This window comes from Oncorhynchus mykiss, chromosome 3 (genome assembly GCF_013265735.2).
Source record: "Oncorhynchus mykiss isolate Arlee chromosome 3, USDA_OmykA_1.1, whole genome shotgun sequence".
Lineage (NCBI taxonomy): Eukaryota > Metazoa > Chordata > Actinopteri > Salmoniformes > Salmonidae > Oncorhynchus > Oncorhynchus mykiss.
Window position 1 is genome coordinate 19,863,889 of NC_048567.1, and position 13,481 is coordinate 19,877,369.

Here is a 13,481-nt window from a genome sequence, read left to right on the forward strand (position 1 = left end):
CAGACTAATGCAATTTATTCATTTGTCTATCCATATATTTGGCCTTAAAGCTGGATAGTTTTAATTTGCACATTCATAACACTGCAATAATTGGTCTGACTGAGAGTATGGACAAATGTCATTGTCAATTTGGAAAAGGCATTTTTACAGGCCGCCTTGATGTGGCAGAAATGAATCTGACCAAAGCGTCCTTCGAACCAAACATGAGCGCAACATTGCGTAAGACGGCCGACTACTTACACTGCTTATCTGGAACTCATGAGTTGACGTCTCTTTCTTATTCATTCAAAGGTATGGACAACTTTTGCAATTGCCATTTAGTTTAAAATGATGTATTATATCAAAAGTTTGTGTACGTAATTAATGGTGTCCATGCAGGCGAATAACTACCACTTTTTCGGTAAAAAGGCTGGTGAAGTGTAACAACTCTCAAATTCATAGATGGAGCTATGGATGCAAGGACTGACCATTCATGATCTCAACATGATAGTTTTAACATTTTTTAGGCTATACCGTGTTTGTTTACATTTAGCTAACGTTACTTTGGTTACAAACATTGGAGTGAAACAAGCTTATATGTTGGGTTCTGATGGGCTACGACCATTGTCCGAAGTTCATAAGGCATTTAGCTATGTTATATTTTTCAAGAATGAATGGGTACATATAATTTACAATAAACTTCCTTCACCATGGAGTAGAGTTTCGTCCGCTAATGGTTAAGTTAGCTAGCTAGCATGTCTTTTCTGTTTGACAGGTTAGTTGCACTAGAAAATATTGCATGAGTCGATGCATAGCTATCTGCACATCTCTGTTTGTGGAACTGTGTTTACTTACCATATGTTTAGCTAAAGTTAGCGTTTGTTACCTGCAAGAGATAGCATAACTTAAGTTAGCATAAACAAACATGCCCAAAACAGTAACGGTACTGTTATGTAGCTAGCCTGCTAGTTTTAGCTGAGATTGGATGACTTGTGAAGTGGTTTGCATCCAATAGTCAGTACTATTTCATGAAGCGTTATATTTTGCCAGCCATTATATTGTCTGACATACCCATCTCCGTCATCATTCTCCCCCCTTTCCTAGGGATGGCTTCGCTCTACATCTCCCCCCACCCTGATGACTTCAGGAGCCTCATGGCCCTGGTCGCTGCAGAGTTCTGCCCCTCTCGGCCCTGCACACTCATAGAGGACCCTCCTGCCTCCCTGGCCCTGTGCTCTCGCCCCAGCCTGGTGCTGGGCTCTGGGGGAGGTGAGGTGCTCTCTGGGGCCATTGCTGTTGCATGGTACCTAGCCTCTCAGGGGAAGATGATAGGGTCGAATGCTAAGCAGGAGAGCCAGGTGTGGCAGTGGCTCAGCTTTGCAGACAATGAGCTGACTCCTGTGTCCTGTGCGTGGTGTTCCTACTGCTGGGGGTGATGGGAGTGGATAAGAAGGTGAGGGAGAGGGTCTCACCACTGGCAGCAACCCATGCAGTCACAAACACAAATAGGAGTATAATGGTGAATATATGCTTAATTTCAAATGAATTGGACTATGGGAGTGATTGAACAATGACAAAGCAAGTAGAGGGAACACTAATCTGGAATATAACACAGCCCAAGACAAATTCCTGTGTTAACATTGTTGATTACCAAATTACCAATTGTTTTATCTGATTCTGATGATTCCATGCAGCTTCAGCAGAGTTCTCATGCTGAGATGATGCACGTGCTAAACGTTCTAGATAAGAACCTGGAGTCTAGAACATTCCTGGTGGGAAACAGCCTCACTCTGGCCGACATCGCTGTGGCAACAGCAGCACTCCTGCCCTTCAAATACGTGAGCCAAGTCTTTGTTAACATTTATCTTATATGTATATCCTCATCATTCTTTAAAGTTAGGAAGAAGTGAAAGTACTTGTCTTCTGTTAACAGACTGTCTGGTAAGTGACTGCTGGGGTGTATTTATTACGTCTTGCAACAGAACCTGTTTACCGTTTAAGAACTAAATGGAAGCAAATGGAGCACGCAGAACAAAATGGGGGGCCTAACTGCGTTTGTCCTATAGAAACACTCGTTTTCGTTGTATAAAACGTTTTCCCATTGGAGGAAACCGTTTCTCTTGCAAAACGTTTTGCAACAGACAAAACATTTAGCAACAGAATTGGCGTAATGAATACACCCCAGTTGAACTGTAAAGCTGACGTCACACAAAGCAATCCATATGCAATTTCTGTTGCAGATTGCAAGTGACATCATCTCAAGCAACGTTGGTGATACGCAAAGCAACTCGACTGAAATTGCATGCAACATCCAATGTAAGATCTTCCTGTTTCACATTGTTTGAACTCCAATAACATTCCTTTTATTATGTCATACTAGGCCTTGGAGCCATCCAACAGGAGAGCCCTGACGAACGTGACCAGGTGGTTTCTGACCTGTGTCAACCAGTCACAGTTTGTGAATGTCCTGGGACAGATCTCTCTGTGTGAGAAGATGGTGCCCGTCACACCCAGACCCAGCGTTGCTCCTGTTCCTGCTGCTAATGCTAATCCAACTGATGATGCCAACGCTGTCAATGGTAAGAGGCTTAGGCCGTGTCTTTGACTGTGAGAAACTCGTCTGGTAGTATGTGTTAAAGACGCACCATGCAGAAATTGCTCCCCCATTTTCTGGTTGCCAAGATTCTAATAGTGCGCCTAACTTCAGTTTATATAACAAGCAAGTATAGTGTAGAGAATCACTGTACCATCTAAACCACTGTGAAATATATATTTTCCATAAACAAAAATATTGTGTTTTCAGCTGTTTGAATCTGGTGTACAAAAAACGAAAGTAAAAGACACAACTAAACTTGAGAACATGCAGCATAGAAATTGTGAATGTAGAACAGATCTACCACTTCTTAGACATGCTTTCAATGAGAATGGCAGATCTATAACACAAATTTCTCTGTGAATTTGGTTGGGTCGCCCAAAAAGTTACGTTGTAGCTTTTAAGAATTTGCAAACAATATGGAATCAATAAAATGACAAACGGCTTCAGTTCGATTGTGTATTGTATGCAATAAAACAATTATAATAATTGTGAGTTGACTCGTATACCTGCAAAGTTGCTTGAGATGATGACATTTGCAACCTGCAAATGTAAGAGAAATTCTGGCCTAGTTTCTTTGTGTGAGACGGTGTCTTCTTGTCAAGCTGAATAGCAAACCCGTTTGTTTTCACTACATTTGGCATCTTTTCAGTTAGTTACATTAGAGGATTATTTTCTGGATACATAGCAGCGTGTGAGTGTGTCAGCTTGGGTTTGTTTGAGTGTGTGTGTGTGTTATTCTCAGAAGTGTGTTCTCTCACTCAGGCAAACCAAAGACAGAAGCTCAGCTGAAGAAGGAGGCTAAAAGCAGAGAGAAGCTGGAGAAGTTCCAACAGAAGAAGAAGATGGAGGAGAAGAAAAAGCAAGAAAAGAAACTGGCTCCCCCGACAGAGGTATGAAGATGGACAGGTGGCGGGTTTCATTTCTCATTTTCCCTGTTGCAAAGACCATTGCTGTGTGGATCAACTGGAACCCAACAAGATGATGATCCTTAAAGTATACTCCTTTTACAGTTTTTACTCCTTTTACAGTTTTCAGTAAGTGTCTTGCCAATAGGTCTCATCAGTCTCATTCTGGTCTCTCTCCAGAAAAAGGCCAAACCAGAGAAGAAGGACCTGGGAGTGATCTCATACGACGTCCCCACCCCTCCTGGAGAGAAAAAAGGTGCTTATTAACCATAGAATTGGGAATTGGAATAATTGAATAGGATCTCTATTATTATCCATGTATAATCCACCACTCTCTATTATACTCAAGTCTGTGTGTGTGTGTGGTGCATATTAAACTCCTATCTCTCCCTGTGTCAGATGTCCTGAGCCCCCTGCCAGACTCGTACAGTCCTCAGTACGTGGAGGCAGCCTGGTACTCCTGGTGGGAGAAGCAGGGATACTTCAAACCTGAGTACGGGGTGAGATTGTCACTCTCTTTATGTATTTCATAGTTTATGAAATGTGACATTTAACCAGCCCATGGCTGAGGTCATAATCAAGCTATTATGTGATGTTCTTATATTCTTCAGCGGAAGAGTATCAGTGAGCCGAATCCCCGTGGAGTGTTCATGATGTGTATCCCTCCGCCCAATGTGACGGGATCTCTTCACTTAGGCCATGCCCTAACCAATGCCATCCAGGACTGTCTGACCAGATGGTAATGGGATTCTCTATCTGATTACACCAACCTGCTCTCTCCCTTTCGAACAGTTTTTATTTTCACATCCTTTCACCAGTCTCACTCTATATTCTTTCTACCAACCTCTCACACTCTCTTTCTCTCTAGCCGTCTCTCTCTCTCGCTGTCTTGCTTTCATGACTGCTTTCATGACTGCTGTCTTGCTTTCGTGTCCCACTTTTCTCTTCACCTCTCTCAACATTCATGTCTTGTCCCATTCTCAACATTCATGTCTTGTCCCATTCTCAATATTCATGTCTTGTCCCATTCTCAACATTCTGGAGTGCTGTAATCTAGTTCTGTCCTTATCGCAGTATGATGGTTCATTTCCTGTTTCCTCCCTCTCCCCAGGCATCGTATGCGTGGCGAGACGACCCTGTGGAACCCAGGCTGTGACCACGCGGGCATCGCCACCCAGGTGGTGGTGGAGAAAAAACTGATGAGGGAGAGGGGCATGAGCCGTCACGACCTGGGGAGAGACCAGTTCATCCAAGAGGTCTGGAAGTGGAAGAACGAGTGAGTGGAGGGAGAGGAAGGAGAGAGGGTTTCAAAAGAAAGAACAACAATAGAAGAGAAAATAAGAGCTAGAGTTCCTCTCTTTCTTCCTCCCTGCGCTGTGTTGTAGGAAGGGAGACCGTATCTACCACCAGCTGAAGAAGCTGGGTTCCTCTCTGGACTGGGACAGAGCCTGCTTCACCATGGACCCTGTGAGTTTACTATCGTTTACATTACCTCACACTTTACGTTACATTACCTGTCACCTCTTACTGTGTCATCCTGGACAACTTATGAGAGCTTTATTAGTCTAATACATAAAGTACTATGTCTAGACTGAGCCTTTACTAACGTTGTAATGTTCCCAACACTAAACTATTGTGACTCCCTCTCTAGAAACTGTCCAATGCAGTCCAGGAGGCGTTCATTCGTCTGCATGAGGACGGCGTGATCTACAGGAGCAAGAGGCTGGTCAACTGGTCCTGCACCCTCAACTCTCCCATCTCGGATATAGAGGTATGATTCTGTTGTGAAATGTTTTAAACCGTTTTTGAAACATCCATTCTGTTGCATACCATAATGAACACTCTCATTATGCTGTATTGTCCAGGTGGATAAGAAGGAGCTGACTGGCAGGACTCTGCTGCAAGGACAAAGTGGAGTTTGGAGTACTGGTCTCCTTCTCCTACAAGATAGAGGTATCAGGTAAGACAGAGAGAAAGGGGAGAGTCATTTTGGACTGGGGAGATACAGGGACACGGCTTTATCTTGAGTGTTTCTGTCAATTATGTTAATTGCTCTCTTCCATTTTTTCTCCCTCTATTTCTGTCTTCTCTTATTAAATGTCTCACTGTCAGATGAGGAGGTGATTGTGGCGACCACTCGTATAGAGACCATGCTGGGAGATTCTGCTGTGGCCGTCCACCCTGCCGACCCCAGATACCAGGTCTCTACAACCCACACACACACCCTGCCGTCTCTACAACCTTCCAATGCATGCGTTCTTTGGAAAAAACATTTAAAATGTTGTTTTGATGAATGTTTTTGCATTCTAATTGAGAACTAACAGGTTTTGGTTTATCTGTGTCTCTCAGCACCTTAAAGGGAAGGTGGTGCTTCATCCCTTCTGTGACAGGATGATGCCCATTGTGTTTGAGTTTGTGGACATCAACTTTGGAACAGGTACTAACTATGCTGTGTGGCCATGTGTCTGTCCTGGGCTAGTCTGGTGACCCAAGGAATAGTGGGATACTGTTAGTTTGTATGGTTGAGATGTACGGAACCTTTCTCTCTCTCTCCACTAGGTGCTGTGAAGATCACCCCAGCCCATGACCATAATGATTATGAGGTTGGAAACAGACACAACCTGGCCTTCATCAACATCCTGGATGAGAACGGCCTGCTCATCAACGTGCCGGCTCCATTCTTGGTACAGTGCACCCCCACTTCTTCTTCACCTGGTATAGTACACTCTCACTTCTTCTTCACCTGGTACAGTACACTCCCACTACTTCTTCACTTGGTACAGTACACTCCCACTACTTCTTCACCTGGTACAGTACACTCCCACTACTACTTCATCTGGTACAGTACACTCCCACTACTTCTTCACCTGGTACAGTACACTCCCACTACTACTTCACCTGGTACAGTACACTCCCACTACTACTTCACCTGGTACAGTACACTCCCACTACTTCTTCACCTGGTACAGTACACTCCCACTACTACTTCACCTGGTACAGTACACTCTCACTACTACTTCACCTGGTACAGTACACTCCCACTACTTCTTCACCTGGTACAGTACACTCCCACTACTACTTCACCTGGTACAGTACACTCCCACTACTACTTCACCTGGTACAGTACACTCCCACTACTACTTCACCTGGTACAGTACACTCCCACTACTACTTCACCTGGTACAGTACACTCCCACTACTTCTTCACCTGGTACAGTACACTCCCACTACTTCTTCACCTGGTACAGTACACTCCCACTACTTCTTCACCTGGTACAGTACACTCCCACTACTTCTTCACCTGGTACAGTACACTCCCACTACTACTTCACCTGGTACAGTACACTCCCACTACTTCTTCACCTGGTACAGTACACTCCCACTACTTCTTCACCTGGTACAGTACACTCCCACTACTTCTTCACCTGGTACAGTACACTCCCACTACTTCTTCACTGGATCTTGTCTTCATGCTGTCTTAGTAGTTGTGGTGTGTTGTCACTCTTCTTTTTCCTTTTCCTCCTTGTTGATCTGTGAGGTAACTTCCTCTCTGTTTTTCTCTGCCTACCTCCTCTCTCTCTTATCTCTCGCTCTCTCAGGGTATGAAACGTTTCGAAGCAAGGAAGGCTGTGCTACAGGCTCTGAAGGACAGAGGCCAGTTCAAGGAGTCCAAAGACAACCCCATGGTGGTGCCTGTCTGCAGGTGTGTTACGATCAGTCCACATTACGAGCACATCAACACAGTCTAGTCAATGTGCGTTCCTTTTTTCAGCTTCACGTGCATCAGTGGACGAAATGTGGTCACGTCTGTGTGGGAGCGTGTTAGTGAGAAAGTTATGGTTTTGAATAGTATTGAATGTGAGTGTGTTTCTCCTCCCCAGTCGTTCTAAGGACATAGTGGAGCCCCTGCTGAAGCCTCAGTGGTATGTGGACTGTGCTGACATGGGCAAGCAGGCAGCTGACTCGGTCCGGGAGGGAAGACTCAAAATCATCCCAGACCACCACCATAAGACCTGGTTCAACTGGTTGGACAACATCAGGTAGGTTTACTCTGCACCCCTCCCTCGCAGTCCCTTCCTCTCTCTCCATCACCTCTATCCCCTCCATTCCCTCACTCTATCACTCGATCACCTCCATCTCCTTTCTGGTTCTGTTTTCCTCTTCCCTCTATACCTCTTTTGTCATCAGTCTTTCTCTTTCCTCGCTGTCCTTCCCGTTCTACTCTTTAATGTGCTCCATCTCTCTACGCATTAGGTGACACGCCACACACTCCATTATAGAAATCAATTACAGATCCTGGTTAGATCCCTAGTTAAAAACAGGGAGCACCTCTACTCCAGCACCAAACCCCTTTTCTTCTTTAGTGTTTCATCTGTCACCAGTTGTGCTCAGGTTTCCTCACCCTCTTATTTCTTACATATTCACTTGAACTCATCCATCTCTCGTTCTCCCTCCCTCCCAGGGACTGGTGTATCTCTCGTCAGCTGTGGTGGGGTCACAGGATCCCAGCCTACTTTGTCACTGTGAACGACCCTTCAGTCACACCAGGAGAGGTGAGATCTGTTTCTCTCTCATCTCCTCTGTGTCATTTTAAGTCACACCTGTCCTAACAACCCATGTCCCATCTCTCTGGCTTCCTGCTCGTCCTCCAGGACATGGATGGTCATTACTGGGTGAGTGGGAGGACAGAGGAGGACGCCAGAGATAAAGCTGCCAAGCGCTTCAACGTCTCCACTGACAAGGTCACCCTCAGACAGGGTAAGATCTTCTCTCAAATGATGATCATTTACAGTGGAATGGAGTATTCTGCCCAGTGATTTTTGTTCACTTCCTGTGTTACAGATGAGGATGTCCTGGATACATGGTTCTCCTCTGGTATTTTCCCCTTCTCCATCTTCGGCTGGCCCAACGAGGTGATGCTGTGTGTGTGGGTGCGTGTGTGTCTGAGGCTGTGTGTGTATTAAAGTTAACATAAGTTTTCCATAGTTCCTGTTTTGACGATATTGAATGTGTGGGTAAGATGTGTCTAGAGCTGAGTGAGTGATACCCTCTGTGTGTAATACAGGTTTTCCTCTCTGTCCGGACCCAGGACCTGAGTGTGTAATACAGGTTTTCCTCTCTCTGTCCAGACCCAGGACCTGAGTGTGTAATACAGGTTTTCCTCTCTCTGTCCAGACCCAGGACCTGAGTGTGTAATACAGGTTTTCCTTTCTCTGTCCAGACCCAGGACCTGAGTGTGTAATACAGGTTTTCCTCTCTCTGTCCAGACCCAGGACCTGAGTGTGTAATACAGGTTTTCCTCTCTCTGTCCAGACCCAGGACCTGAGTGTGTAATACAGGTTTTCCTCTCTCTGTCCAGACCCAGGACCTGAGTGTGTAATACAGGTTTTCCTCTCTCTGTCCAGACCCAGGACCTGAGTGTGTAATACAGGTTTTCCTCTCTCTGTCCAGACCCAGGACCTGAGTGTGTAATACAGGTTTTCCTCTCTCTGTCCAGACCCAGGACCTGAGTGTGTTCTATCCAGGCAGCCTGCTGGAGACAGGTCATGACATCCTGTTCTTCTGGGTGGCCCGCATGGTGATGATGGGCCTCAAACTCACCGGCAAGCTGCCCTTCAAAGAAGTATGGTTCATTTGGAAGTAATCACCTGCTGCCTCTGACCAGTGTAGCATGTCATTGATTACAGTGGGGACAGCCTGTATAGTAATGGTAATGGCTGTGTAGTAATGGTAATGGCTGTGTAGTAATGGTAATGGCTGTGTAGTAATGGTAATGGCTGTGTAGTAATGGCAATGGCTGTGTAGTAATGGTAATGGCTGTGTTTGATACTAGGTGTACCTCCATGCGGTGGTGAGGGACGCCCACGGGAGGAAGATGAGCAAATCTCTGGGGAACGTCATCGACCCCCTGGACGTCATCACAGGCATCTCTCTGGAGGTAACACACCGTGCTCCCATGGGGGGTGTTGTACTGTCTGCTTATTAAGCAGCTATTCCAGGCTCTATTGAGGCCCTTTATCTGTCTCTCCTAGTGTTGCTCCCTCAAACTGAGCTAAGTAGGGTTCGGAGGAATCCACATGTTCTTACCGTCATACCGTTTCTGTACCATGCAAGGGTATAGAGTATTACCGGAAATGCACACAAGGGGCACAAAACAAGTTAAGCAACAGGGCTCTTGATCCAGGAGGGGATTGAATATAACCAATAAGCTGTAACCAAGACGCTTGATCTTGCCACAGCTAGAAAGTTAGTGAACCAAATGTATAGCTGGAGCCCTGATCTAGATATCATTTATTTGACACATCTTAGGTTTCTTATAGTTCTACTTATAGTTAAAAGCAGTGGCGTAGCACGCGCCCCCCAGCTGAAATACCCCGGTATAAACGGTGTATCGCTCAAGCCTAGAGCTGAGTCAGCCCTCTAGAGCAGTGGCCACCAACCTTTTCTGAGTCAAGGTCACTTTCGTAGTCAAAAAGCAAGCCGATATCTACCGCTATGATTTAGGAAAATAAACTACATTTAACCTAATAAAAACTATTCTGTAGGAATGAGGTTTGTGCAGTAGGTCTAATACATTATCACAGCATATTGGCTACATGCCTGGCCTGCCAATATAGTCATTCTCAGACCATATTATATTAAGAAAACTCTAGCTTTGCTAACAAAATAGATCAGTTTGAGCAGTACTTGCGAGGCACAACTGAGCATAAATTTAGATAATTTGCAAATAATTAGCTTTTTTTTTTCTACTGGACTATGGTACCTGCATCTATCTAATGGTCTTGGTGCTTTCAAGACAACTGAAGAAGAGGTCAAATCATGTCAGTGATCTAGAAAAAAAAAATCCCAGTCAGATCTCGTTTTCTTCCGAGTTCCCTGTGGTTTTGAACACTACATTAGTCTCAGGGGAGGGAGAGAGCAGCAGAGGATCCGTCTCTCACATCTCTGCTCTATTCCTCAATATTAAAATGGACATGATGAGCTGCTAATAATAATACAAATGCAGGGCTATCGAGACACTTGGCTACTAATTCATTACAGCACGAGTGGAAGTAGGGAGAAGTGCGTTTTTTGTTGTTGTAATAGTGTTGAATAAAAGTAGCATTGACAGTACTGAATATACACTCTGACATGAACTCACTCATAAAAACAGCAGCTCTTTGCTGTATTCTGTGACAGTCTCTCTGTGGTCATAGTTTTATGAACTCTCATGTAGGTTTGGATCTTTGCTGTAACCGGGGTCGTGGAAGCTGTAGGCATGGTGATTTGAGCTATCTGAATGGCCTTTTTCTTTGGTGATTGACTAGGAATGCCTTGAAGATTGTCCGGTTAGTGACCACTGCTATACAGGGCTCTGGGGACAGGCAGCACATACTCTTACTATATCAGGTGGATTGAGGAACCAACAGTGTCTCTTGCTGCGTTGAATCAAAGTGTCATGCAAATGTGGTTAAGGACCTAGAACGAAGCACCAGGACACAGAGAGATGTCTCTGCTGACTCTTTGTGTGTGTGCAGGGTCTGTACGCCCAGCTGCAGGACAGTAATCTGGACCCAGTAGAGGTAGAGAAGGCCAAGCAGGGACAGCAGTCTGACTACCCCACTGGTATCCCAGAGTGTGGCACAGATGCCCTCCGCTTCGCCCTGTGTGCCTACACCAGCCAAGGTACACCACTCACTACTGCCATCTAGTGGTGTGGCTGGCATGCCATGTACCCACCACCACTACCCTTTCTAACTCTCTCAGGCAGGGACATTGACATGGATGTGAATCGTATCCTTGGTTACCGTAATTTCTGTAACAAGCTGTGGAATGCTGTGAAGTTTGCCATGAGAACGCTGGGAGGCAACTTTGTTCCTTCAGAGAAAGCCCAGGTGAGAGACCTATCTATTCAGTGTGTGCTTACTGCAGTGTCATGCCCATGTAAATGAAGGAAAATAAAGTTGCTTAGAGAAAATGCTCTTAATTTGATAGAGGGAATACGTGTCTTTGTATGATAACATGGTATTTAGTTTTATATCTCTGTAAAATGTCCAATTCTCCTCATGTCAGCTGTGTGGGGAGGAGAGCGTGTCAGACCGGTGGATTCTGTCCCGTCGTGGGTCTGTGTAATGCAGGGTTCCAGGCCTACGACTTCCCAGCTATCACCACAGCCATCTACAACTTCTGGCTCTACGAGCTCTGTGACATCTATCTGGTGAGTCTGTTTGTCTGTGAGGGTGGTGTGTGTGTGTGTGGGATTAATATATTGCCACTCCTTAACTTCCTGCTCCCAACCTCCATCCACCCCTTCTCTACCTCCCTCACCCCTCTAGGAGAGTGTGAAGCCAGTGGGTCTCAGAGCCAGGCTGTCGTCTGCAGACAGACCCTGTTCACCGGCCTGTGTCTCCTAGCTCCCATAATGCCCTTCGTAGGCGAGGAGCTCTACCAGAGGTTGCCACGGCGACGATCCCAGGATGACCACGCTAGTATCCATGTCATGCCCTACCCTGAGACTGAGAGATTCGAGGGACGGAATTTTATATTGATACACTGAGTACACTGTATGTCAGTATAATATGCCCTGTGGTTTGTGTTGACTGTAATTTGTGGTTTGAGGTTGTCTGACCGTCATCTCTGTGTGGTCTCTAGTTCTGCTGGCATAGTGAGGACGTGGACCGTCAGATGGAGTTTGTGATGACCGTACTCAGGGCCGACTACAATCTGACCAAGACACATGCCGATTGTGAGTTCATATGACCATATTTACTACTTAGTTATAGCAAGGGTGTATGATTTAGTCAGAATTGGCATGATTATCTACTTCGGTGACTAGAAAGAACACTTCTCATAACCATATTATAGCCCTAACCCCCTCCCCAGGCTACCTCCAGTGTATAGACAGTGAGACGATGTCTCTGGTGGAGCAGTACAGTCTGCAGATCCAGACCCTGTCTCTATCCCAGACCATCCAGCCCGTCCCAGCCACCGGGGCTGTGCTGTGGCCATTGCCTCCGACAGGTGCACCGTCCACCTCATGCTCAAGGTAAGAGGTAAATTTTACAGGCTTCAACCGCACATTATTCGGTGTTGTGATTAGTATACTGTTAGCCAGAGTCATCTGATGACTGTGTGCCAAACAGACATCTGTTTCTACAACTACGTTTCCTTTTCAATCTCTCTCCCAGGTTCTGATAGACTTGGAGAAGGAGGTGGCCAAGCTGACTATGAAGAAGAGTGACTACAAGGAGAAGGTGCCTGTTAAAGTACAGGATCTGGATGCTGAGAAGGTAAGGAGGGGGAGAGAATGTTATTACTCAGGTTTTGGAAAGTGGGGCATTCCCACAGTAAAGACATTTTGCTTGGCTCTGCTTGTAAAGTGATATTATCAGCAGCTTCTGAAGTGTGTGGTGACCTGTGATCCTGCTCTCTAACCCTCTTCCAGCTGCGACAGAGCCAGACGGAGCAACGGAAGCCATAGACAACTTCAAAAGAATGGTGTAACCTCTCTCCGTCCCCTTTTACAACATTTCTTAAAATAGTGAGCTCCAAAAGTATTGTGACAGTGACTTTTGTTTTGGCTCTGTACTCCAGCACATTGGATTTGAAATGATACAATGACAACAGGTTAAAGTGCAGACATTTAGATTTAATTTGAAGGTATTTTTATCCATATCGGGTGAATGCCACCATGATTACGAATGAGAAATTTAGACATGACTTGTGCCTAACTTATCATTATACACAATCATGGTAGAATCCATATTAATGTTCTATTCTTATTTACAATAAGTGACTCAAATGACAGTTCATTTCTATTGGACACAAAATATTCTGAAACGCAACCCCCCCAAGTGCTGTCATTTCTAAACGGTTCACCTAATATGAAAAATACTGAAGTTAAAGCTGACAGTCTAATTTAATCCAAAACATTTTCACTGAATTCCCCCTCCTGTTATCATGTCACAAAGGATTCTCTGGAGGGAAGTGAATAAAGACCTTATAGACAGGCCAGGATCTTT

At 45.2% G+C, this 13,481-nt stretch overlaps 1 pseudogene; it reads left to right on the forward strand.

The window, feature by feature from the left end:
• The first annotated feature begins 86 nt into the window (after positions 1-86).
• On the forward strand, positions 87-13,256 carry LOC110512599 (annotated as a pseudogene).
• Positions 13,257-13,481: the final 225 nt, after the last annotated feature.